The sequence below is a fragment of the Nerophis ophidion genome, linkage group LG02, assembly GCF_033978795.1.
Source record: "Nerophis ophidion isolate RoL-2023_Sa linkage group LG02, RoL_Noph_v1.0, whole genome shotgun sequence".
NCBI classification, from domain to species: Eukaryota; Metazoa; Chordata; class Actinopteri; order Syngnathiformes; family Syngnathidae; genus Nerophis; species Nerophis ophidion.
Genome location: NC_084612.1, coordinates 47,761,986 through 47,789,660, shown reverse-complemented (window position 1 = coordinate 47,789,660; position 27,675 = coordinate 47,761,986). Strand labels below are relative to the sequence as shown.

The 27,675-nt window shown below is 37.0% G+C and overlaps 2 long non-coding RNA genes across 2 annotated transcripts; one reads left to right on the top strand and one right to left on the bottom strand.

Annotated features, from left to right (window-relative positions):
* Window positions 1-446: 446 nt before the first annotated feature.
* On the bottom strand, window positions 447-4,197 carry LOC133534957 (uncharacterized). Its single transcript, XR_009802108.1, has 3 exons — window positions 3,992-4,197; window positions 1,379-1,411; window positions 447-1,306 (listed from the first exon to the last, which is right to left on the bottom strand). It is a non-coding gene; the product is annotated as an uncharacterized LOC133534957 (long non-coding RNA).
* An 11,812-nt stretch (window positions 4,198-16,009) lies between these two features.
* LOC133534954 (uncharacterized) lies at window positions 16,010-20,113 on the top strand. The gene is made up of 5 exons (XR_009802107.1): window positions 16,010-16,062; window positions 16,427-16,528; window positions 16,600-16,654; window positions 18,697-18,840; window positions 19,029-20,113. It is a non-coding gene; the product is annotated as an uncharacterized LOC133534954 (long non-coding RNA).
* The last annotated feature ends 7,562 nt before the right edge of the window (window positions 20,114-27,675 follow it).

Below are 27,675 nucleotides of genomic sequence, written 5' to 3'. Positions count from 1 at the left end.
TTTCGGTATTCCTTTTTTTTATTTCTATTTTTTTAAATATTTCTAGTTATCATTATGTATACGTATTGTTGCATTTGATCAACTGTATTGCTGATAATAGAGGTAAAATATTGGTATTTTTCATAATCAATAGCGATTTTTCTATAGGTATTTGTATTGCTCCAGTTGTAGTGTAAAAATGCTCATTGTCATTACTATATTATTATTTATTTCACTAACTGCTTATTTGCTATCACTTTTACGATCATATTTGTACATATTATATGTGCTAGTGTTCTATTGTTGTTGTTTTTGTTGTTATTGTTGTGTCTGCTGTTTTTGTCTCTTTGTCTAATCTCTTATCCCCACAATTTCCCCCTCTGTCTTCCTTTTTATCTCTTTCCATCCCATCCTGCTCCAGCCCGGCTGCACCAAATGATAATATAAATACATTTAATAAAGTCAAATTCAAATAAGGCAACAAGAGAAGTATCCCACACTTCTCTTTTGTAAAGTAAATCTGAACAACCGATATGGGCATCTACATCAACTATATGATTTGCCTGAGAAGCTGGACAGGACGAAAAAAAACAAAACAAAACAAAAAATTGTTATTACTTTAACACTTCTTGACCAATTTAAACAATTCCAAAACCAACCAATTCAGCTCATTCAGGAAATTCATGCTCCCAATCATTAAAAAAAAAATCCTGCTTTTCCAAAAATGTCCAGGAAGTTTCCATTGAAATTAATTTTTCTACCTATTCAAACCACTCCAACATCAGCAAATTCCACCCATCCTGGACATTCAAACTAACACTTTCCCAAGTTCCGAACTAATTTCCGGTTTCCCTGGAAATCCAAACTTTTCAACATTCAAACCATTCCAACATTCAAACTATTCTTCCATTCATACTACATTCTATCAGCATTTCAGTTCAACTTCAGCATTGGAGTATTCACACGCAATTCCTTCAGGAATTGCCTCACCTAGTTGTTACAGCATTCTTGTTCTGTGAAAAGTACAAATGATTCTTGGAATTCATGCAAATAAATGCAAATATAAGAAATGATGAAACATGGTGTCACTTCCAAGCGTCATGGATTAAACAAATCTTGGTTTGACAGCAACTTCCATGTATCTGTCCGGGTTATTATTTATTTGTTAGCTCCTAAAGGACATAAGACCAGGAACATTTTTGTGTTACACAATGCCTCAAGGCGCCTGTGTCTACTGTACCAAAGGAGTCCAACTGAAATGGGTCAGACTGATGGCATCGTCCGTCATCTAGTGGGCGGGGCCAAACTGACGACTCTGCAAACCTTCCTGTTGATGATATTCAGGAAGGTGGTTTCACTCAGCCAGTGATTGTTTGAGGCCAGGAGGGCAGTGACTCACCAAACAACCTCATGGTCGGGTTCCACCAAGAACCTAGTCCAAGTTAAGAAAGTGACAGTTAATATTTACCGTACTTGCTTGTCTTTGTTTACAAACAGTCATGTAGAGATGCGAGAGTTTATGTTTGATAAATGACAAAGAGTACCGTGTCCTACCCTATTTAGGTCATTCTTGGCATCAAAAATCAGGAAACAATGTCTGCCACAGACTTACAGCTGCAAAGAACCGGGGCCCAGTCAATGAAGTACACGGTCACAAGCATGATTTTGTTTGGTCCTTGGTTCATTAAATCAGAGTTCCACGGAGGCTACTTGGGAGAAGTCAAGGTTTGAGAATCTGGGTATTTTCTTTAAACCCGACTCTCTCGTTTTGAGTCACACATCAAAAGTGTTACTAACACGGCCTTCTTTCATTTCCTTAAAATCTCAAAAATTCATTCCATTTTCTCCACTAGCGATGCTGAGATCATTATTCATGCGTTCGTTACGTCTCGATTATTGTAACCTATTATTTACGGGTCTCCCTATGTCTAGCATTAAAAGATTGCAGTTGGTACAAAATGCGACTGCTAGACTTTTGACAAGAACAAGAACGTTTGATTATATTACGCCTGTACTGTATATACCTTTATTTATTTAAGTGCGGTGAAGTTCATGGCTGGTGAGGCACTGACTTCATCACAGTCAGATTTACAAACATATGAACCCTAAAGAGTATTTTATTCACCATTTGATTGGCAGCAGTTAACGGGTTATGTTTAAAAGCTCATACCAGCATCCTTTACACATACAAACTGTAGCACAAAAAAAGCACATTTAATACATTTTTTTTTATTATAGTCTTACCTTTACTTTTAAATGAAGTCAATGCGCTGTTCCTTCTGAACAAAAACATCGATAACTTGTTTATAGAAGTCTTCCTTATCTTTCTTAAGTTTTAAAAGTCTCTCTGTCTTAATGGAGATCACTGTCTAAAGCAAACCTTTTAGCTCCGGCGTTGGTCTTCCTTTAAAAAATAAACACACCCTGCTTACTGTTGCTGCTGGTTGTCACTTCTTCTGCAGCCGAGTTGTCGCAGGAAGGATCCCTGGGATCACTAGCGCCCTCTATCACCAGGAGGCGGTAGAACAGGTGCCTCACACTGTGCGTCTTCGCAGCCGTTTTATGATTGCCCAGCACAAGAAATACGTTACACTAGATAGAGCTGGGCGATATATCGATATATACGATATATACGATATATCGCGGGTTTGTGTCTGTGCAATATAGAAAATTACTATATCGTAATATTCGAGTGTACGTTCTCACGCAGTTGCTTTTAGCTGCGGGCGTACACTTCAGGCTCTTTTCACTCTTCCTGTCTTTCCTTCTCACAGACAAGCAAGCGCACATTCTTACATACGTCACACACTGTCACGTCATATGTAACATACGTGTCCGCCCTCGCAGAGCAGACCGGTAGCATACCGGGCAATGTTAGCTGCTAACGTAGCCGTACGAGAGAAAAAAGGTGCAGATTTGGTAACAAATGAAGGAAGACTTAATTCCCAATAAAAACAGCAGGGTTTCCATCGTCTGGCGGTGGTTCGGCTTCAAGTGGGAATATGTCGAACAGACAACTGTAATTTGTCAAGTGTTGGGGGAAAAGCGTTGCTATAAAAAGTAGCATTACTGCAAATATGTAGCATCATTTGAAAAGTCACTCGCTAAAGAATAAAGATAATTTCATAACCTTAGTAACATACCACATAGTGAAGGACGAATACTATTTGATTTCCTATTAAAGACCTACTGAAATGAGATTTTCTTATTTAAACGGGAATAGCAGGTCCATTCTATGTGTCATACTTGATCATTTCGCAATATTGCCCTATTTTTGCTGAAAGGATTTAGTAGAGAAAATCAACGATAAAGTTCACCACTTTTGGTACTTCCTGAAAAAGCCTCGCCTTTACCGGAAGTCGCAGACGATGACTTCACATGTTGATGGCTCCTCACATATTGAATGAATGAATGAATGAATGAATGAATGGTTTATTTTGAGCCATGCAAACAAAACAAGAGAATGACATAAAATACAAATAAATATATAAATACATTATTTTTACACCTACTTCGAAAACATTACATGTGACTAATCTTTTGTAGATGTCAAGATTGGCTCAAAAGGGAGTGGGAAGAAGTAAACTTATTAGGTCTCACCCCTATACATATACAATATATATTTACAATATATAATACAATAATATATATAATATAATTCAGTTCAGTGGTTGCTGCGTAGATGCTATATAATATCTATACATAATACATTTAAATTCATACACACTTACATATATTCACATTGATTTTAATGGGAGCCTCCAACAAAAACAGTTATTCGGACCGAGAAAATGGCAATTCCCCCATTAATTTGAGCGAGGATGAAAGATTTGTGTTTGAGGATATTGATAACGAAGGACTACGAAAAAAAAGAAAAAAAAAAGAGTTAAAAAAAAAAACGCGATAGCATTGGGACGTATTCCGATGTTTTTAAACACATTTACTAGGATAATTCTGGGAAATCCCTTATCTTTCTATTGTGTTGCTAGTGTTTTAGTGAGTTTAATATTACCTGATAGTCGGAGGGGTTTGTCCATGGGTGTATTGACGCCAATGTCTCACGGGTGTCGACGGCAGCTTTATAGACGACACAAGCTCAGCTGATATCTGGTAAGTGGCGACATTTTAACCACAATTATCTCACCGAAACCTGCTGGTTGACATTCGGTTGGGATTCATGTCTGCTTGACCGCGCTCTGATCCATAGTGAAGTTTCAGCTCCGGGAATTTTAAACAAGGCATCACTGTGTGTTTGTGTGGCCAAAGGCTAAAAGCTTCCCAACTCAATCTCTCTACTGTGACTTCTCCAATATTAATTGAACAAATTGCAAAGGATTCAACAACACAGATCTCCAAAATACTGTGTAATTATGCCGTTAAAGCAGACGACTTTTATCTGTGTGTGTGCGTAGCGCTCATACTTCCTAAAAACGCGCAACGTCCTGCATACACGTCATCATTACACGACGTCTCCAAAATTTAAAATTGTAATTTGGTAAACTAAAAAAGCCGTTTTGGCATGTGTTGCAATGTTAATATTTCATCATTGATATCTAAACTATCAGACTGCGTGGTGGGTAATAGTGGGTTTGAGTAGGCCTTTAAGCAGCTCATTTTTATTTGACAATTAAAATGTCTCTGACAATCTTGTACTTTTGGAAATGACTTGAATGTTTGTGCCATTGTTTCATAACTTTAGTAAATACACTTTTGGTCAATTGACTTAGTTCAATTGACCAAAGTTTAAAAGTAGCATGAAATTTTAAAAGTAGCGTATAATAATGCAGTATGAAGAAGAATGTTTTAATGTAGACACATAGAATCATCATACTGCTGTGATTATATGCATCAAGTGTTCATTCAAGGCCAAGGCAAAATATCGTAATATACATCATATATCGCAATATGGCCTAAAAATATTGGGATATTAAAAAAGGCAATATCGTCCAGCCCTACGTTGTTGACAAAATACACTGTACATTATATACCTCAGCTAACTAAACTATGGAAATGTATAATATAATTCATATAGCAATACGGTCTCACTGCACAGCAGCCAGCAGTTAGCCAGGTCATTGCGCAATCCATGGGGAGGCTCAGCTGGCTGCTGATTCAACGCAAGTCTCTTCTCAGTATTTGAACGGCAAATGTCAAAATTCAGCAATTTTGAATAAAAATAACCTAAAACTGGTGAAGTTAAATGGAAAATAACTTTATAAAGTATAATCACTGGATACATATATCAATTTAATTAATATTTTTTCTTTTTACATTTTTTTTCTTTTCATGATGGCACGTGAGGCCCCACCTCACCTGCCTCCCCTGACTGCACGCCATATATATAAATATAAATATATAGGGCTTCACGGTGGCAGAGGGGTTAGTGCGTCTGCCTCACAATGCGAAGTTCCTGCAGTCCTGGGTTCAAATCCAGGCTCGGGATCTTTCTTTGCATGTTCTCCCCGTGAATGCGTGGGTTCCCTCCGGGCACTCCGGCTTCCTCCCACTTCCAAAGACATGCACCTGGGGATAGGTTGATTGGCAACACTAAATTGGCCCTAGTGTGTGAATGTGAGCGTGAATGTTGTCTGTCTATCTGTGTTGGCCCTGCGATGAGATGGCGACTTGTCCAGGGTGTACCCTGCCTTCCGCCCGATTGTAGCTGAGATAGGCGCCAGCGCCCCCCGCGACCCCAAAAGGGAATAAGCGGTAGAAATGGATGGATGGATATATATATATATATATATATATAAAAAACCCTAACCCTAACTGACTGGTGGTTATAGAACTGACTGCTAGTTAAAGAACTGACTGCTGTTTATAGAACTGACTGGTGGTTATAGAACTGACCGGTGGTTATAGACCTGGCAGGTGGTTATAGAACTGACTGGTGGTTGTAGAACTTACTGCTGGTTAAAGAACTGACTGCTGTTTATAGAACTGACTGGTGGTTATAGAACTGACTGCTGGTTAGAGTACTGACTGCCGGTTTTAGAACTGACTGGTGGTTATAGGACTGACTGCTGGTTATATAACTAACTGACCAGTGGTTATAGAACTAACTGCTGTTTATAGAACTGACTGCTGGTTATAGAACTGACTGGTGGTAATAGAACTGACCGGTGGTTAGAAAACTGACCGGTGGTTATAGAACTGAGTGCTGGTTATACAACTGACTGGTGGTTATGGAACTGACTACTGGTTGTGTAACTGGCCGGTGGTTACCCATAGCAAAAATGTGCTTGCTCATCTGTTGCTTAATCTCGTATCTTGAGAACATTTTGAGCTTCTCATATCTGTCTAATTCTGTGATCAATTGTTTCTCTTTTATTGCTCCTAAGGGACCCTTAGGAGCAATAAATAAGCTAAAAAGAGACAAGACATCACTGAGACAAAGGAGGTTGAGTTGAGACAACTCTTTGAGCAATATTTGAGAAGTGACGAGAGCTCATATATGTATGCCATTGATCTCAATTATGTCTCATTTATTTTGAAGGATAATAAAAAGAGAAAGAAATGAGATGTATGAGCAATAAAAGAGATCTTATGTATGTCTTTTTCATGTCTTGATTATTTCTCTTAAATTTATTATCATATCTCAAATTTGTGAATCATGAGAAAAAATTGAGAGTGCAATTTAAATATTCATCTGACTTAATTAGAAATAACACTAAACAAATACTCAAATATTGAAAGGTGTATCACTATTTGGCTACACAAAAATTCAAAATATAATATAAAAATAGATTAAATACAAAAATGTAAATGTAGTTAATTAGTACATACATAATGTACATATTGACATTCACAATACTTAAAACATAGAAAATAATATACAAAAAATAAAACAAATACAAAAATAAATGAATTTGACCTTGAGTACTCACTTTGTTATTGTGAAAAAGTCAGGTGTAGCTGTTTAACTCCTTATTGAGCAAACCATGTACCTAAGTTAAAAAAACACTTGACTTCATCTCAGTAAAAAAACACTTGACTTCATCTCAGTAAGAGGGTGAGTAAATGACAAAATTTCCATTTTTGAAATATTCCAAGCAAAAACTGAAATACATTTATAAAATTGTAACCGTGCTGTGTGGAACTAGTCTACATACAAAAAATAATCACACATTGAAAACCAGGTATACTTAACATTTTTACCTTGGGGCACGACCAACTTTTCCACTACAGAGGGGTTTGGGGCCAACTGAAATACAAACACTGAATTAGTCATCTTACACTAAAGTGTAAGACAACCGAGTACCATTGCTGCCCATATGGACGGACCACAGCTAACAAACAGATATTTATTGGCGGCTTCCAAGGGGTACTCGCAGCCAAACAGTGGGCCCCAGCCCTATGATTAAGAAACACTGTTGTAAACAATAGAAAAGCCTCCTGCGATAACAATATAACATTTGGTACACACATGATCATTGAAATATTTTGAAATTGGTTACAAAAGCTACTAATATACCTGATTATGTAAGCAGCAACATACTGCGTCATTTCCGGTTGCATTATTTTTTTTATTTGGAAAAAACTTTGCACTGTGAAAGGATATTAGCCGCTAGCTTGTTAGTGAGGTTGCATCAGTGCCAAATTTGCTTGGCACAGCACACCTCAATAGGCATTATCACAGAATAACGTGGTACTACAAGCTACATCATAGGGCAATTTATACAATATATACTGCGCAAACCTAGACCAAAATATTTAACATGTTTACCAAGGAAACATCCTACCATAGAATGAACTTGACAGGTACAACGGTCTACTTAAAACCGGCTCTGGCCCGACATTTGTTTACCAAAGCTTTCTTGAGCTTGGCCTCCTCAATATTGTCCCAATCAGGAAGGGTACCGCATCTCAGGACATACGCTGCAAGGCAAGAACATAATAATCAGCCATTCGTAATTTTGTCCCACATCAGTTTCTACAGGTATCAAATCCATGCAATGCAATGCAATAACAATAATAATGCAAATTCAAATGTAATGCTTTTTAATGCCATTTTTTGGTACTTGAAAAAATGTAATGCCCATGTGCGACTGCATATAGTTTTTTTTTTTTTATATAGTCAAAAGTTTACAATTATCTATCTGTATACACACTGTTGCAAGCATTAGACAAGTTAATTAGTTGAAAAGTTTACATTAACTGTTACTATCTAATGTATTAGAATTGGCTTACAAAGCTGTTTACTTGGAGAATGTATTTTTTTTTTTTTTTTGTGGAGTAGCATCTGGTCTTTTGACTGTGTGCATGGCCATAGACAATCGCTAAGTAAAAGGTTCCGACTATCAAAAATATTAAAGGAGAACTGCACTTAAACCCTCTAAACAAACATCCCATTCTGCATCAGATGATCAATATAATATACCCATTAGCCATTTATTTAGTTGTGTCTGTTTGAAACATGCTGTAAGTATATATATATTCTCTGAAAATATGACTTATAATAGCCAGAAACTGGAGGATACCATTTTTAATCAGGATACAATTTATTTTAAAATAGTTAAAAGGTTTTATGGAATAATAAATGATCATCATACCAGGATTGCAAATTATGCATGTGTTTGGAAATGGATGATCGATTTAAACATTTTAGAAAAATACAGAACAATATTGGTAAAAATGCCAATAAGATGCATTTGAAAAAAAGCTATGGCAATTAAACATATTAAATTTATTGTATTTTACACCTTCTCTGTTGTTTAAAATGTTTACAGTAAATAGCAAGTATGTATCAAGTGTCCGGCAGCTGAAGGAACTTGTATTCATTTATTGTGGGAATGTCAAAGAATAAAAGAGTTGTGGTCTGCTGTGAAAATTGCCTTGTTTGTCCATCCTAGGCTAGCGTAGATCACTTGAGGCACTTGCGTCACAACAGTTGCTAATGTTAGGCAAGTTAGCTCATATGTGTTGAAGTGGAAATGATTGAAATAAACGACTCAGTGTATGAAAAAAGCTCAGCTTTTCCATTATCCTGACATGGTGTCACAGTTAAGGACTACACGCCTACAGTGACCAAAGAATGGAAAAGTTTATGCCCCCAGAGCAGTTTCATTTTGCTTTATTGAAGCAGTGCTTTTGTCGTGTTCCCACCTTACAATACCTCTTGTATGCAGTTTGGCAGCCGCAGTTAAAAAAAGAAACACACAGACAGACTAACAATTTCGATGACCGTAACCTTCTTAAGTTAATTTTCATTTACCGTTTGACATATTGACTGTCCGCCATGTCCTACAATCGTATTAAATTTTTTAAATGCCTCTGGGCAATGCATTTAATGCTTTTTATTGCCGTTTAAAGCCTTCATTTACGCAAAATCATTAATACACACAACCACACTTCAAGTTGATGGACATAACACTATATTGCTCATCATAACGCTAGTTTTTAGTCAATCACAAATTCTAATTATGTAACATTGAGTTATACTTCCAGTGTGCTGTAATCGATAAGGGATCAACATTTCTCATATTGAACTTCTATTTAATTATTGTTACCCAATTTTGGCCTGAAAACACCCTCAGTTTGGGAAAACTTACTTTGGATTCCTTCAACTTTTTTCCGGTCAAGGATGCGCTTTCGTGTTCCTGCAGGTTTGTTTTCAGGGCGACCAAAAGGGACACTCCTCTACTGTAAAAAAAGAGGTCAAAAAGTGCGTGGAATAAACGCATTCATTTGGGCTTTGAAGCATGTCTCATAGCAGCAAGGCGGAATGATGATATGAATACGCCGCTCTCAGGAAAGAGCTCTTGCTGGTCCGATTGTTGAGGAGAGCCGTCGCTGTATTTGTCTCCAACGAGGTCGCAGAGAGTTTGAAGTACTCTGACTTGGCCCGGATCTGAAAGGGAAAAAATAGCACAAACAATACCAGAATGAGAAAATAATGTGTTCAAGGTCCAATCACAAGTTTAAGTAAATAAAACAATTACATCATGAATGAATTAGCATTAGGTACTTACCTATTTTCAAGAGGACTTCTTTGATTCGTTGCTTTTCTCGACGGATTTTTTCCAACTCCTCCCTACATCTATCACATGACGTCCATAATTTTTCTGCCTGTGGTTGATAACGGATAGTGTCCCCAACAGATGGGTTGCCTGCATCTCTCCTGTCTGGTGCCAGGAAAGCTGCGTTTTGATTCTCAGGTGGATTCACCCGGCTAGGTGGCAAGCTATTGTGTACGCCGGGTGAAGGACCAGAGGTGTTGTGGACATTTGGTGATGGGCCAGCGGTGTTGAAGTCGTGTGGGGATGGGCGGGGTGTACAGCCTCCATAGAGTGATCAACCTTCGGTGGTGAGGCCATTGGTTGATGGACAGGATGCATGGTCTTCGTAGGGAAATGGACCTTTTATGTTGAGACCATATGGCAGGGGTGTCCAAACTTTTTCCACTGAGGGCCACACACTGAAAAATCAAAGCAAGCAGGGGCCATTGTCATTTTTTTTTTAAAAACCAATACAATATATGTATAAAAAAATATACATTTAGGCCTCCACTCAGTTATGATCCCGGGGACCCCAAAGGGTTTTGGTCAAAAAAAATATTAAAAATGTGTCATTATTCAGTATTATTATTATTTTCATTATTCATGTTTTAAATCTCTAGATCAACATTAGGAAAAAAAAATGGAAAAAACACAAAATATGCAATATTTTCAGTCAATAACTTTTTTAGGTGGAATTTTTGAGATTATATAATAATTGGAGCCTTAATTTTGGATTTCGATTCATTATTATTTTTTGAGGAATGGCACTTAAAAACAGATCACACTAAAATAACTGGGGATCCCAAAGTGTCCTACTTGTTAAAGTGTTAAAAAATAAATAATACATTTTTTTTTACTGTTTACTTTTAGCACAATAATCTCAAGATCAACTTCAGATATATCCGTCAATTTTTGAAGTTTTATTGTTGTTTAATTTTTTTGTTTGTTTGTTTTAGGCCCTTCTTTAAAAAAAAAAAAAACAGCTCATTTTTTATATGGCAAAACACAAAATAAGCAACATTTTCCCCAAAAAATGCCTTAAAGTGGAATATTTAATGTGACATAATTGAAGTTTTGAATAGGTCAATAATTCAAAATGACATTGATTGTGATTCATTATTTTTTAAAGAAAGAAACAGCCTGCATGGCAGTTTTGTGTTATTAAAGCATTGTAACATTTTCTTGTTACATTTCACCTGTTTGCGCTTTTTATCACTTTTTATTTTTTTCAATTGTATTTTTAAAATGTGCCGTTAAAGAATGACCTGGGGGCCCCAAATGGCCCCCGGGCCGCACTTTGGACACCCCTGCCATATGGTGATAGGGTAAATATATGGCCTCCATAAGGAAATTGACAATTGATGTGTAGGCCATACAGTGATGGGATGGCTGTATTTCCGCTGTAGGGTGATGGACCAATGGTTCCCTCTCTGGTAAACCTATCGTGAAATTTCATTGAACCATACATTACAATTATATAAAACCAATTTTTCCATATATGTATGTACAACATCAAAAGAGATGAGAAATACTGAACTACAAAAAAATTACTGAAATGACCTACAGTATATTTTAACCAGCAGCGGCCAAAGTGGACCTTAGTCTATTTGAAGTGAGGAGAACAAGTATTTAATAGACTGGCGGTTCTGTGAAATCTAAAACAAAACAAAAAATTACACATTTTATTATTTTCAAGTAACTTGCATTTTTTTTTTCTCCACGGAATTGATCACCTAGTAACCTCTACTTCTCTGAAGTATCAAATATGGATTTCATGCAATAAGATGCAAATTAATTACTTTAAAAAAATTCATACAATGTGATTTTACGGATTTTTTGTTTTGGATTCTATCACTTACAATTGAAGTGTGCCTATAATGATATTATTAAAAATAATAATATAAGTAACAGACCTCGAACTACAAAATCAGCAGTGTATAAATGATTTGTTCTCCTCATTCTATGATGGACAGTACCAATAATGAAAATGAATGTACCATGACCAAAATTGACTATATCTATAATCGTTCTGAACAGTACTCTTTAACAAAAACATTTCACATCAAAGACAAAGGAACTGGACCAGTACTGAAGATGAAATCATCTTGACTGCAAGGAAATAGACAACTCAATTAGTCAACAATAACCAATAACAGATTATGACAGATTTTTCAATATTAAGTTATACATAACATTGACTATCACGAAAAAGTTATTACTTTATATATCTCAGGATTATTTATGAAATGTACAATTAAGTATAAACTGTCAAACCAGTACTTATATTTGGTTTAAATGTTTTTTTTTTTAAACTATTGCTTGAGATTTCCGCCCAACCTCCTTTCTCCACACAGGAAGCACAGGCATGTGAGCACCCTTTGACAAAAGAGGAAAATTCACAAAAAAGAGGAACATTTCCATCCGTATGTAGGGCTCCGACAAAAGGCCCGAAAATATTTTTTAAGAATCAATACTACATAGCACTGGGCCAATAAAACAATAACTATACATCGCTATAGACACATAATCATATCAATATTAAATGCTTTCGATAAAATATTCGAGCCAGCATGATTCGCTGCATGAGGTCACTGCCGCTTTGGGAACCCAGTAAACAGAAAACAGGAAGTGTCACTGAGCAATGGAAGTGACATGCTACAACAGACAATCAGTTAACAGTATTTACTGTGCAATGGAAGGGACACGCCAACAGCCAATCATGTAACAGTATCAACAACAAGTAAGCTAGCTCGATGATGATAATTATGCTAACTAGCAAGCCAAGCTTGTTTTGGTGTCCCTGTCCTGAAATTCAGTGCGGTGTTTAGGAAAGAGCAACAGCAATTACCAGCGGCCAAGGAGAGCGTTCCACAAATTTTGTTTGGATCCTATTTTTTTGATATTGTTTACTTAATTCATCCATGGAATTTTTGTTATGGTTGAAAGCTCCGGTCGGACAGGTTTTTATTGGACACATTTCCGATGAGTGTTGCTCTTAGAACCTACAAGTGTTTAGTTAATACTTGATTGCTGATAAGAAGTTAGCTCCGTTTTTTGACACTCATCCTTGAACTCCCATCCTTACACGACTTTTTTTTATATTTTTCATATTCTTATTTATATTTAATTGAAAAAAAAAAACGGAATTTATATTTTGAAGTGAAACTGAATGTTTAAAAACTGTTAAGAAAGTATATATTGTGTAAATTTTTCTCAATAAAACTTGTTTATAAGATTTCAGTGTGTGTTCAAGTACTTCTTGAGCACATTCATCAATACTGTAATAACAATTGTAACCATGACATGAAATGTTCATTTTGTTACTCCCTAGTTTTGACAAATGAGATTGTAGAGTGGATATTTACACTCTATGAACGTTTTGACCATAACTAAAAAGTAATAAAATGATGGCAACAAATTGTTTTCAGGGTCCATAAGTTCAGAACTTTTAATCCTGAAATCAGAGTGGATACAGATGTTGGGTTTTGGGCAATTTAATACATCAAATATTTGTATTTGTCATTAACATACTATTTAATGAAACAATGATTTGATGGCAAATAAAATAATGTTTAAATTAATGCTGTTTTTTTGGTTTCGAAATTCACTAAATTTGCTAAAGGCTAAACGTTTTGAACTTGTAGACCTTAGGCAGTGTTGCCGCCTGTTACAAGTCCCCCGTCACTTGATAGATTCAGTGCTGTAATATTATCATGTTCAGACAGTGGGTTCTGATCTACTGTAATGGTGTCAGACCCTGATGTTGAGTGTGATGGCTCACTGGCTTCCAACATATTTAAAAATAACTCCTGTGGAGTTTGGCAGCCTTTTGGTGACTGAGTCTGATCTTTTCCTAAAATATATTCAACAGTTGCCCTATAAAATTTACCATCTGACCACTTAGCTAAAACAGAATCTCCTGTTTTAAGATCTAAGATCTGCACAGGAGCTTCATCTCTTGACAAAATGTCTGCTCCTGTAAAGATTTTGCCGGTATAACCGTCCTCCCATCTGACGAATGCCAAACAATCTGAAAGAGAGAGTGCAAAAGAGAAAGTGTTTAAAATAGTTTATTTGAGTATAAAAAATTGCACTGGTATTTGTCATCTCATTTGGACATCAATGTTATGATTATTCCCTCTCCTCATCCCTATTTGCATTTTAAAGCTGATGCAGTAGGAAGAGCTTGCCCATCGCTGTCTTAGAGGTGTGTGGCCTCATTACAATTAGGGTACTGTTACCTAACTTCCTTAGGGCGACTTTCCCAAGGTGGTATTCTCAGTTGTTCTTTAAATACTACACAAACTAATAAAGTCCTTTTTCCAGTTTGTTAGCTACATGTACTGCAATTTGGCTTAACCGTAGTCCGCCTTTCCACACATACATAGAAACTTACCAGATTGCTTAATTGGGGGAGGAGAATTATGCAGGTCCTTCATTTTCTTTGTGGGAACTCTTAACCTCTTTCTTGTAGTCGTTTCCTTCTGGTCCATGCTGTAAATGAAAAAATAAATTTTGGATCACAAACTAAGGATAAGTTGATTGGCAACACTAAATTGACGCGTGTGTGAATGTTGTCTGTCGATCTAAGTTGACTTGTCCATGGTGTACCCCGCCTTTCGCCTGAGCGGAACTGGGATAGGACATACCACCCCCACGACACGAAAGGGGAAAGCAGTAGAAAATATATGGATGGAACTATAATATAAATGGAAATTATTTACATATTTGGGGTCACTCCATATGGATGTTAACTTTTAGGGTGAATCATATTTAACTTCTGTTAAAAACAAGTAAACAAAATGATAATTTATGATCGTTCTGGCTATAGTAAAAAAAAATCTTAACCCAGACAGTTTAATTCTTATTTTAATTCGTATCTATTTTGATGTGCTTGATGGCACCTTTTTATAATGGGGTACATATTAGGAAAGTTATAGTATCTTTAACAAAAAGGTCATGAATATAATCTCGAGCCCCAATGACTTTGTACTGAAGAGGTTGACCATAATTAGTGCATTTTGACCAGGTTAAAACAATCATAAGTTTTTAAACATGTATCACAGGAAAACTATTCTTATATCATGTTGCTAGTCTTAACAAGACCTGTCTGATAATACCGGATTCATTTAATTAATGTTTAACATTTTACACACATACCTACTTTATTTTCCTAAATATATGCAGTTTATACAATCGATATCATGATACGAAACATACTGTGCCACTGCCAGCTAGTAAGCAAATATACTGCTGCTTTCAAAATGGCGGGGCAAATTAGTGAATCATTGAATACTTTTGGATGTAATCTCATTTATTGCAAATAGCCAGCCTTACCAATAAAATGCAACCCGGACCTCCTTTGTCGATTGTCACTTTACCTACAACAGTATTATAAAACATTTTTAAGTTAAGCCCCCCAAATTAATATGCACTGTGGAATCCAATTGTGAAGGTCATTATGTATGCTAACATTACTTGTTGGGCAGACACCATTTGCGTTACCGCAGCCTGCTAAAGGACCACTCCGTTGTCACAACAGTTAAATATTTTCATTTCACAACATTACATGGTTGACCAACTAAAAAATATTAGCATACTTACCTCTCCAAGTCTCATGTCGCAAGCGTTGCGACTGTCGTTTCCAAGAACTTTCCCGCTTCTTCTTCTCTTTCTTCTTCGCTTTCTTCTTCTTCCTCGTTTTAGTTTAAGGTAGGCGCACAGACAACGTTGAAATGTTACGCCACCAACTGTTTCCCCGCCTCTTCTTCTTCTGACGTTACCTGCTGGCAAACAACGCGTCATGTCCGCCGCTGTCTGATAGAAAGCGTACATTTTCTAAATTGCCTTCCTTTGAAAGTTATTCATAGCCAAAAATGGCTATTTTCAGATGGTCATATAAGGAGAAAATCAACTTTATCTAAATTCCGAGATGTGGAGCTGAACAACACTCTCGCGAGATTTGGCATGCCGCCCCATGAATCTGTCCAATCATATTTGCTCTACCTGAAAAACACGTATACGCATTTAGTGGGCGGATGTGACTTGAAGAAACAATTCGGCACTGAAGGAATAACAACTGCAAGTAAGTAATACCATTTATTGTTTTTGTTTTGGTATTTAAATTACTTTAACATACACGAGTTAGTATTTATCAAACTACTGTAACGTCACTGATTTACGGAAATATAGCTATAAATGCCGCATTCAACGGCACAACCACCTTGCTAGAAGCTATGATAGTTACCTCCACCGAGGCATCTCAAGTGATAAGCTACACTTCATACATCCCATAGTGAAATAGCAATGATAGAAGTAAATGTTCAGAGAACATTTGAAGTTGAACAATATAAATTACTGAACATACACTGCTTCGACATAATATAGAGTTTTACATTTACAAGAAGTTCCACTGTATATTCCAGCAACCTTTGTCTGTATTTACATAGTATTGGAGTGTCAAAATGACAAAATGAAAACCTGGAAAACGATGGAGAAGAACTGGTAAAGAAGTCGACTCAAATAAATGATCAAGAAGGACTGTAAAGCTGGTAAGTAGACTGGCATAGTTGTGGTGCATTAAACTGGCAGCAGATATGATATTTTATTTTTCTTCCTGCAGTCATCCCGTCCTGCAACCACCTATGTGAATGTGGAGACTGATGAGCAATGGCTAAGTAAGTTACATGTATATGCGTGTTCTTTGTTTAAGTGAATTAGTTCTGATTGAGATTTACAGACCAGATAGAAGGATAAAAAGCTGTCCACAGTTTGTCAGGAACAAGCATGGACATATTGCTTTCTTTTACCCTGATTACAGTAGCACGTATGAAGAATGAAACTTGAAATATAAGTAATCTCAGCATGTGTAATTAATGTTTTTTTGAACCTTTCACCTTCAAGTTAAGGCTGGTAGATAACATGGTCATGATTAGGGATGTAACAATATCAAAATTTCACGGTATGATATCCTCACAGTGTTAAAGCCACAATAAGATATTGTTACAAAAATGTCAAAGTCCAAAGACATGCACCTGGGGATAGGTTGATTGGCAACACTAAATTGGCCCTGGTGTGTGAATGTGAGTGTGAATGTTGTCTGTCTATCTGTGTTGGCCCTGCGATGAGGTGGCGACTTGTCCTGTGTGTACCCCGCCTTCCGCCCTATTGTAGCTGAGATAGGCACCAGCGCCCCCCGCGACCCCAAAGGGAATAAGCAGTAGAAAATGGATGGATGGTGTTAAATGAAGTGGCAGGAATGTTTAGGATAAACAAACTTACTATAATTGAACATAAACATAATGTTCATATGTTGTAGTCATATTTATTATTATAAACAGGTATTTTAGGTGCAAAGGAATGGAGCAGAATTCCAGAATTTCAAGTAACACACAAAGACAAACAAAAAACAAAACTTTCAAATATGTGTCTTTAAACTGACATTAACAGTATACTTGCAGTGTAACTAATGTAGAACAATAATGTTTCTTTAGCCAAGAAACTATACTGTGTTTGTCCGGTATGTTTTTTTTTTAATACAACTTGGTATTATTGTGGGTTTGATTACATTTTTAGCACATTCAACAATACTGCGATTATAATGCAAACAGTGATCATTTTGGTCACAGTAACGGTGATATGACATTTTGGTATTGTTACATCACTGCTGTTTAGTTTAGTGTTTTTTTACTTTTAACTTCCTAAGAAACTGTCATTTGCAATGGAAATGTTAGTATTAGTTTGTAGAATACTGATTCTTAAGAATTAACTAATAATTTCACTTTTAATCATGTAAATACCTCACAAATGGATATTGTCCCTTGCTGACGTCTTGGTTTCACATCAATGATATTTTCCAAATAATGGTTCTAACATATAACTCATTCTAATATATTAATCATATTCCCTAACTTATTGTAGACATTGTGGTGTGAAATGTCGGCAAATTTCTTATTTTGTGCATGTCCAGATTTCCTTTGGTGAGCTGCAACAGCTCTGGGTCGACTTGGAAATGGTCTGGATGAACGTGGCAAGCTTTACCTTGCAGTATGCAGACTTTATTTAAGGTTAAACAAGCATGACAGTTATAGGCACAGAAATATTTCACAGCAACAATTCCTTGGATCACCGAAGCACAAACATTCCCGTCACTCCTGCACACTTCCACTTTTTCGCCCCTATATAATGTCCCCTGTTTGAACTTTGTTGTCCCACACTGCGCAGGTTATTATGGGAGATCGAGTTTACTTCTCAGATGAGCCCACTTAATATTGTCAGAAAAAAAACACACCCACTGGAGTTCTCGTTTGATAGCATCACACATCACGGCATTATTGTGAGAATTTTGAAACCAAAATAACGTAATATTTACAATAATGCTGCATCCCTCGTCAAGATCCTTTCTCATAGGTTTGGTTTGATGCTGTGTATTTACCAATGATTGGCATTAGCATTCACAACTTTGTTTTAATAGTGTGTGTTGTATTGTGATGAGTTACATTTAACACTGTGGATTATGTGTTAACACAAACACAGAAGATATGTAAACATGAACTACAATGCAATCAAGATGTGGGAAAAAATTAAATGCATTCCATTAGCTGGATTTGTATAATGTGTTCAATTTATGTCAACTTACTTCTTGTTTTGCATGTTTTTGTCTTTAAAAAAATATATATTTTAGTCTTTTGAGTTTTTTGGTTCCTCTTCTTTGTGTCAGGGGGTAGCAGCAGGGTAACACTGCAGGAGGCGGTGCCTCCTGAAGGAGCCCAAAACACTGCTCTTCAAATGGAACACATCCAACCTTCAGGTGTCCATGCAGGATGTACCACTCTGGAACATCAAGCCTCTCCCTACCTGCCAGGTACACCCACCGTCTTCTGTGTCTGACTATTGTTTTGTTGTGAATTTTGTCACGAAGCAAATCCTGCTAAAATATGACAAACTTTTGAGTGTAAGAATGTGAGTGATATACTGAGATGTTGTACGTTTTGCCTTGTGACAAAATGTTATAAAAAACCTTTAATGATTTGTATTCTATTTTAATTTCAGCACATGAAAATATTTCTACTTCTGACTATCAAAGACAATGGAAAACCATTTTCCAGAACAGCCCTCACAGATCCTCCTGATGGCCTAACAACTAAACTACATGTCGATGCTAAGTATGAGTCATCTCAATCATTTGAGGAAGCTCTCCCTGATATAGGGGATTGGATGTACAATGACGGACATACGTTTAATGAAGGATTTGAAGATAGTTTGAGTGAGGAGTGTGCAGAAGAGTCAAATTTCAAGAACACGACAAACCAATACATGACATTGCATCAGAAACCGTGGCAGAGTGCCTTCTGATCATCATGTGTTATGTAAACTGTCATAAAGTCACTGATAAGGCCCTAAGCGATATGCTCAAAATGTTCAAGTTGCTTTCTCCCGATAGTCTGAACACAGACTGCTTAAACAGTGTGCAGAAGTTCAAAAACTTTTTTTAATCCCACTCTGCATCATCGCTTATTATATTACATAAATCCTCCAGTAATTGTTTTGGGCCAATAGAAAGTAAACAAATAAAATGCCTGTTTTGTGGGACCAGTGTGTCAGAAGAAAGATTCTCATCCTTTTTTTTCAAGTATGTACAGATTGAGTTCTTCTTTACCATAGCCCATTCATGTGCCAAATGGGCCCTCGTTCGTGAATTTAAACATGCAGGTTTTTCTTTGCTGCAAGATAGTGTAACATATGAGACATGCAGTCATGTTATTCCCCTATTGGAAACTTCTGCCAGTACAGTAGTATCCTTGGATGACATATTGGGTAAAGTTGTTTTCCTTGACTTCACATCTATGCTTGGCATTGTGTTTGCAGTTCATTTCCCCAACACACTTGAAAAGTTTTAAATAATTAAGAACTGAACTGGCCTAAAAAGCCACAAATCAAATTTGTGATCATTGTTATAAATGCTCTGAAAATACACACTGATGTGATGTTGCCGTGGATGCTGTAAAAGTCTGTAAATATGTACTGTATATGCAGTATCATTGTTGATTATGTTTTTGCATTGTGTGTAATATTTCAGTGGCCAATTTATTAAATTTACTTGTTTAATAAAACCACTGTCTTTTTTAATGAATACATAGGCCTACTATCCTACTGTATTTTAATATTAGTCCTTATGATGGTGGTTGGAGAGCCAAATATCTTCTGAAATGGTACTTTGTTAAAAGAGTTTGAGAACCACTGCTCTAGAAAGTTCACAAATGTTAAAAGCTCTTAAAAAGTGTCTTGTGATCATATCAGTATTGTTTGGGTTCAGTTTAAAATCTCACAATTGTAGTCACTGAGTTACTGTACATGGCGTGCGGATAAGAAATCAACAAATTAAGTAGAACATTATTTAAATAAACCATTTAGATTACAGACCATATATCCATATTGCCTGAATTAATGATTTTCTCCAAATGTTGGCATGAGATAAACTGGAGTATGATTGAGGTATAATTAAAATGTGTCAATTAAAATGCATTTTTGAAATAATTTTTTCCAAGACAGAAAACAAGTATATAACAACTCAAATAGTGAGCAGTGAGAGACAAAACCAAGTATATCTCTCACTGAGACATCATTGAGACATATTGAAACCAATACTCGTTGATTGTCTTTTTGCCGAAATAGCAAACAGACATCTGAGAACTCAAACAGTGAGTAGTGAGAAACAAAACCATGTGTATCTCTCACTGAGTCATTATTGAGACATATTGGAGACCAGCTCATTCATCTCTCATTTTGGTCTTAGTTGAAATCGGAAAAAGAGATAACTGTTAGACAACTTTGAAATCTCTCACAGTGCTCACTGCGAGCCTTATTTCTCAGGAGCTACATTTGAGAAGAATGAGAAAACTACTTTGGTCTCGATTAGTGCCCTTTTATGTCTAGGAGATATACATAAGACATACATGAGATCTCATCTTCAATTTTGCTTTGCTATGGGTAGAGAACTGACATGGTTATAGAACTTACTGCTGGTTTTAGAACTGGTTTTACAGAAGTAATAAACATATTTTGATGCAATCAGGTTTGTATTGACACCTCCTGTGACAGTTTTACCAAACACAGCTTAGTATCACAGACAGCAACACAAATACTTTTATGTCCTTGAGAAACAAATAATACACGATTATCTTCAGGAGGGATTGGAAGTAATAAGATTTGGATTCCACTTTTGATTCTGCTTAACGATTTGGTTCCTTATTGCTCCTCTTATCAATCCTTATTTGGGAAATAACAATAAAATGAATTAGTGATATTATCATCAATTTACTGTAGTTTAGTTTTAGAGCTAACATGAGCTTACAAAGACAACAGTTAGGTCGCAAGAGGCGTATACTTAACAGAAAAAAAAAACAACTGTTTATAAAATAAATATAAGACATTAATATTTTTCTACATTTAGTAACATGTGATATTAACTTGTTTCATGCAAAATTAGATATTAAAATTTAGATGATTATGAGAAACTGAAAAATTACATTAAATACAGTTTTGACATATCTCACTTTGCATGTAATAAGTTAATATCACATATGAGTTTCACTTTTGAAGTTGACATTAATTAACTTTTCCACCATATTGTAATTGTATGAGTTCCACTTGTATAATGGAAATAACTGAGTGAAAATGTGGTTGAAGGAAAACATGCAATTTTTCTCTGACTACAATTGAACATTCACCTATCGAAAATCAGGAGCACTGCGACAAATGGGTGCAAGTTTTTGACCACAAACTTAGTCACTGTCTCTGCTCATGTTCATCTTTAAATGAGAAGACATCCATTTCAATGCAACAAATAATGTTGCTAACATGCTACGTGGTGTTAGTTAGCACCTGTTGTATTTACCGTATTTTTCGGACTATAAGTTGCCGTTGGGGGCAGAGCGTGGTTAAGAGTCAAGTATTTCATATATATGTATATCATATATATATATATACATATATATATATATATATATGTGTATATACATATATATATATGTGTATATATATATGTGTATATATATATATATATATATATATATATATATATATATATATATATATATATATATATACATATATATATATATATATATATTTAATATATTTCAGTGTGTTATAAGTGGCAGTTTATATGTTGCACTCGTTAAAGTTTAGGACGTTTGGGCACTCACATTGCCAGTAGATGGGACAGGTGTGCTAACCACAGCTCGCACGTGTGTTTGTTTGCTGCACAGTGACTTCACGAACAGCAGGTTTTGTCACGTATTAGTTACGTTTGTTAAAGGGACCCTCTCCCCTGTGAATGTTTACTATTTGGAGAGCAATTGTGGAACATTATAAAGAGTCTAGTTGTGTGCTATCGTGGCTACATTGCTGCGAGGGAAGTGGACAGCATGAGTTGGGGAGGTAGCGTGTGAGTGGGGACGAGTGTATGAGTGTAATTAATGTGTGTTTATTATTGTCTGGTTATTGTATGTTTATGTGGTGTATATAGTAAAATGTTCAACTATATAAGCCGTCTCCTCTCACTCTCTCTTAGACTAGATTTAGTGGGTAAATAGTGAATAATTGGAGCATCTCCCAAGGTAAAATACAGTCCTTTACAGGCTCTCCCGTACATCAAAAATTGTTTTTTTTATTAAATGTGCTTTTTATGATGGTATCCTTACATCACACTCAAATTTATAGGCGCAGGCCTACATTTACCGCATGCCTTTGGTAAGCGCCGGAGTGAGAAAAGGTTTTGAAATAATTAGCGCATGCTTACTCTTACCGCATGCCATTGGTAAGCGCAGGAGTGAGAAGAGGTTTTAAATTAATTAGCGCCCCGGCGGCAATTCAAGGAAATACGGTAATCTAACAAGCGATGAGGAAACATTGGCTGACTCTTCTTCAAAAATACATGCACAGTTAAAGGAATGGTTTCTATCGACAAATCTTAAACCAAAGAGCAGGGCAACAAGCTAGAATATGAAAATGTTGAACTATTCCATTAATGCTACATTGGGCCAAATTACTTGTAATTTTCAAGTAAATTTCTAATTGTTATTATTACTTACCAAATGCTGCAGAAAAAACTTAATTGTGTCGTCCCGGACAAAAACAGGGAGGCATCTCAGTGCGGTGAGACTCAATGTCTGATGTCTATTGAGTATACAGTGGAAAACATAAGCATATACATTAGTGAAGCGCCATAGTGGATTCATACAAAAGGCAAAATCAAAAGTTGTTTTCAGTAATGACCAGTAGACCGCAAGTCTGACCAGTAGCATGCTCAAGAAAAGGGGGGAAAAAAACACTTCAAGCCTTCGGACTAGTGCTTTTTCTACTTTTGCAAATTAAAAAACTGTTATAATTATCAAATTGCACACACTAAGAACATATAGCAATGACTGATAAGATCCATTTTACTGACACATTTCCATCACTTACTTGTTCATCAAGCTTATCCAGGAAGTCGTCTATTTGCTGACCAAAAGCTCCTTTTCTAGCCCGGTACAGTCTGAGCAGGCGAGGCACATAATTGTCAAAGAACTCATTGAAAGTCTTCAGGAGGTCTTTGCTGGTGATGCGATGAAATTCTTCAGATATCTGAAAAACACAATCAGCAATTGCATTTAACTTTAATCACAATGTGAGCTTTTGACTTCAAATTTCAGGGCCGATGGCATATTGGAGTGCTTTATGTTGGGGGAGTATGTAGTGGAGTGGTAGGGCAGGTATAGTGGAGTGTGTCAATATATGTGTACACTTCTACACCTAATACAGTACAATGAACATATAAGTACGACAGTTAATAAATAAATGACAGCCATACCTCTTAATTGTAGTTTTCGAATTTGCAATATTTGCACTGCATTCCATCCTCCCCTGAAACACAAGAGACATAAAATGGAAATATTTAGTTTCACTAAAAGCATTTAGCTGCAGACAATAATCCATTTTTTTCCCCCACCACCCTTATCTTAAACAGATACTTCATACACCTTATATTACACATAAATAGTATAGGCTACAACACACAGACATGCTACACTTACCATACTTAGTATTATATCAGTTACTTTGTCAATATATTCATGGTAAGTACTCAAATACATGTTAACTTTACTCAACAGGTCCTACAGGTAAGTATTAGCAAGTAATATTAGCTATGGAAATACTATGTTCAGTGTAAAGTCACCCCTTTGAACATGAGTGCAGGTAAGTAATGCATAAACATGAATTACATAAAAGGTGAAAATGACAGTTCAGTAATAGACCATTACTCCAGACTGAATAATTGTATTAACGTTTCTTAATACTCTATTGTTGTCAGTTTAGCTGCTTTTCCAGCAGGGCACGCACAGCGCACAGACTTGTGGAAGTGAATTACAGTGAGCCGTTTGGGACGGCAGAACAAAAATAAATAGGCGGTCAATAGTAGAACAACCCGTCGGCTAAAAAAAAATGGCCTTTTCATGGTCGACTATCTTGAAAATACAGTGAACTAAACGGCGGTGGTGTTAATTGATACGCCTACATTACGCTCATGTCTCTCTCTCGCCAACCATGAATTGATTAACATGGACCCCGACTTAAACAAGTTGAAAAACGTATTCAGGTGTTACCATTTTGTGGTCAATTGTACGGAATATGTACTGTGCAATCTACGAATAAAAGTTTCAATCAATCAATCAAAACTGTGTGAATTCCCAGTCGACTAATCACAGCAGCACTAGTACCCACAACACATTTGAAAGAGGGGGTGGGGGGATATCCCTGGCCTAGGCTAGAGCAGGGGTGTTAAACTCATTTTAGATCGGGGGTAACATGGAGAAAAATCTACTCCCAAGTGGGCCGGACTGGTAAGATCACAGCAAGATAACTTAAAAATAAAGACAACTTCAAAATGTGTAAACAGTTTTTTTACACTTACATGCTGTGGTTAATCATTTTGTTTGTTGTTATTTATATTTTCTGAATACATTATGTGATAATGTTCATCAGTCAAATCATTGGTGTCTTTCAAGATAAAACAAGTTATATCAAAATCAAATTACAGGATGTTATTCATGTAGTTTGCTCATTTTCCTCGACTGATGTACTAACATCATGTGGTTTATTTTGTACATATGTAGCATCATCTTCAAAGAATTGCTATTGCAACATCCAGTGGACACATTTAGAACAGCTGTTTCTTTCATTTAAAAAATTCAGGTACATTTTTATACCTAAACTCATCCTGCGGGCCGGATAACATTTGTTAGCGGGCCTTATGCGGCCCTCGAGCCGTACGTTTGACACCCCTGGGCTAGAGCATCTGGCAGGGTAATAATTAGCTTAGCTCTTCCGTCAATACACACTGCTCATTCAGTATCTGAAAATATTTACCCGGATCATTATTCACACAGTTTGTTATCACCACAATGTCTTAACCATAGATAGCTATAAACATGTATTACACTCGTTTGGACCCACACAGAAAGTGACCAGCTTTACATTTAGCAGTCATTGCTTTCGGCGACCGCCATCTTGGGCATTGAAGAGGCCACACACACATGATAGACGCTTAACCACGGTCATGACTTAATGTCGGTGGCAAATTAAAACTCGAATAAAAACACAACTTATGTATATAACACGGGTGTCGATTATAACCAGAGTACCTGTTGTTCACAGTCTCTGCTCCGGTGGCGAGCCTAACCGTCAAACACGCACTCCCTGAGCTACGCTTCTTGTGTGACTGACAGGGCTGACCGAACCCTTCGCACTGCGTCTTTTTTCGAGTGGAACCTTTTCTCTGCTAAATACATTATCCCATAATTACACAAAATCACTGTTGTCCTACTAAATGCTCTTAGTGGTAGACCATTTATTACCGTTCGTGAAATATATTATTTTGGGGCCATCAGTTCTCCAGCTAGCCATAAGCATTCTTTCCATCTTTCAATTTAAATAGTACAGTGCACTTTTCCATTACCATCCCTTGTTTAGAAAACAAAATAAAAGAAAAACACTTACCTTTTTAGCCAAATAAATACTTGACAAATCGTCAAAACTTGATCCTTATCCAGCTCTGCATGGCCACAAGGTGGATATTGAGATTTCGTCCGCCCAAACTGACAGCTCACTCGTGCCCCTGAAAAGGAATCTACGGGGTTTTCAACAAAAACACGTTTGCCTAATTGCAACTCCAAAACCCTTGTTGTATTTTTTTGAAAATACCCTTTGATGCAACGATAGAGAAAGGTTTGCTGGCCGGACACTGTTTTGGTAGTTGAGCATAGTGAAACCTTATTTCTGAGTCTGACTAACTTGAAAACTATAATTAGTCCAACAATTTCAAATCATATTGTCATGATCCATATCTTGGATCATGGCATATTCTGGTTTTGGTTCTGTTTGTTATCACATTCTGTCTTGTATATGTCTTCCTCAGTTCTTTGTGGCACTTACTGGTTTGTGTCTGTTGTCCTAGCAACGCACTTGTGTCACCTGCCTTCCGTTTAATCACGCACACCTGCCTCCTGATTTATCTCCTTATTTAAGACCGCCTTAGTTGGACATTCATTCTTGGACTCTTGCTTGCTACACGCAACAGCTGACGCCGTTCTTCCAACATTGTGGTAAATCTATTTTTGTATAATTGTTAGCTTCTATGCTATTTTGTTTGTTTATGTTCCTAGCTTCCCCGCTAGCGCCCTTTGTCCTTTCTAGCTCCCAAGCTAGTTCTGTTGGTTTTTGATTTGTGCTTTTGTGCAAAGCGTTTTGTTTCCTAGTCTGTTTTATAGTGTTCTTTAGTATGTAAATAAATCATTATCCTTACCCTCACGCTGTGTTCCATCTTCGCTGCACCCACGAGAGAACAACTCGTCACCACAATGCCACCGAGACGTCACAGAAGAGTCCAAGCAAGTAAACGTTCTCTCGCAGCCGAAATAGAGACATTTGATGAGTTTACGGGGCAGATAGCCCAAGCAATGGAGGCGGGGATTTTTCGCCACACACCAGAGTGGATCTGGGAGCCCGGACGTCTCCAGGCTCGATATGGTCCCGGCTCGCACGCGTCAGCAAGGGCGGATGCCAAGAGGAAAGGCTTCGCCAAGCGACAGAGACGCGCTAACCCCGCCATCACTACCTCATGGACACAGCCAGTTCCAACCCGTCCAGGACTTCCTACACATATGGTAATCATTTTTTTTGTCCCTCCTTTCACTCCTCCGGCGTGCCTGTCAGTAAAGGATACTACAGCCGTGACGTCATTCCTCCGGCGTCTCCTGAGGAGAGTGGAGATGAGGATTTTTTTCAAATTCATGCACTCCCTCAGTTGTCCACAGGGGATTTAAATGAAACCATCATGCTTCTTAAGGACATTTGTTTTGAGTCCCAATATAAAACTTTATTTTCTCGAACCCCACCACCTGTGACTTGGCCCCTTTCCCCAGGGACTGTTCCTCCCTCCCTGTCTACCTCTTTCTGTTCCTCCCCCCACCCACTCCTAGTGGTGGTTTTAGACCGTAGAGAGAGCGTCTGGCATCCACTTTTGGAAGGGGGGGCTCATGCTGGTAGCTGTGCTACGGAGGTAGCACAGCAGCATTCAGCCAAGCCTCTTCTTCCACAAAGACCTCCTCCACTGGTCTTTCGTCCCGCTAGACCGCAACCTCCTGTACGTCCTCCTCCA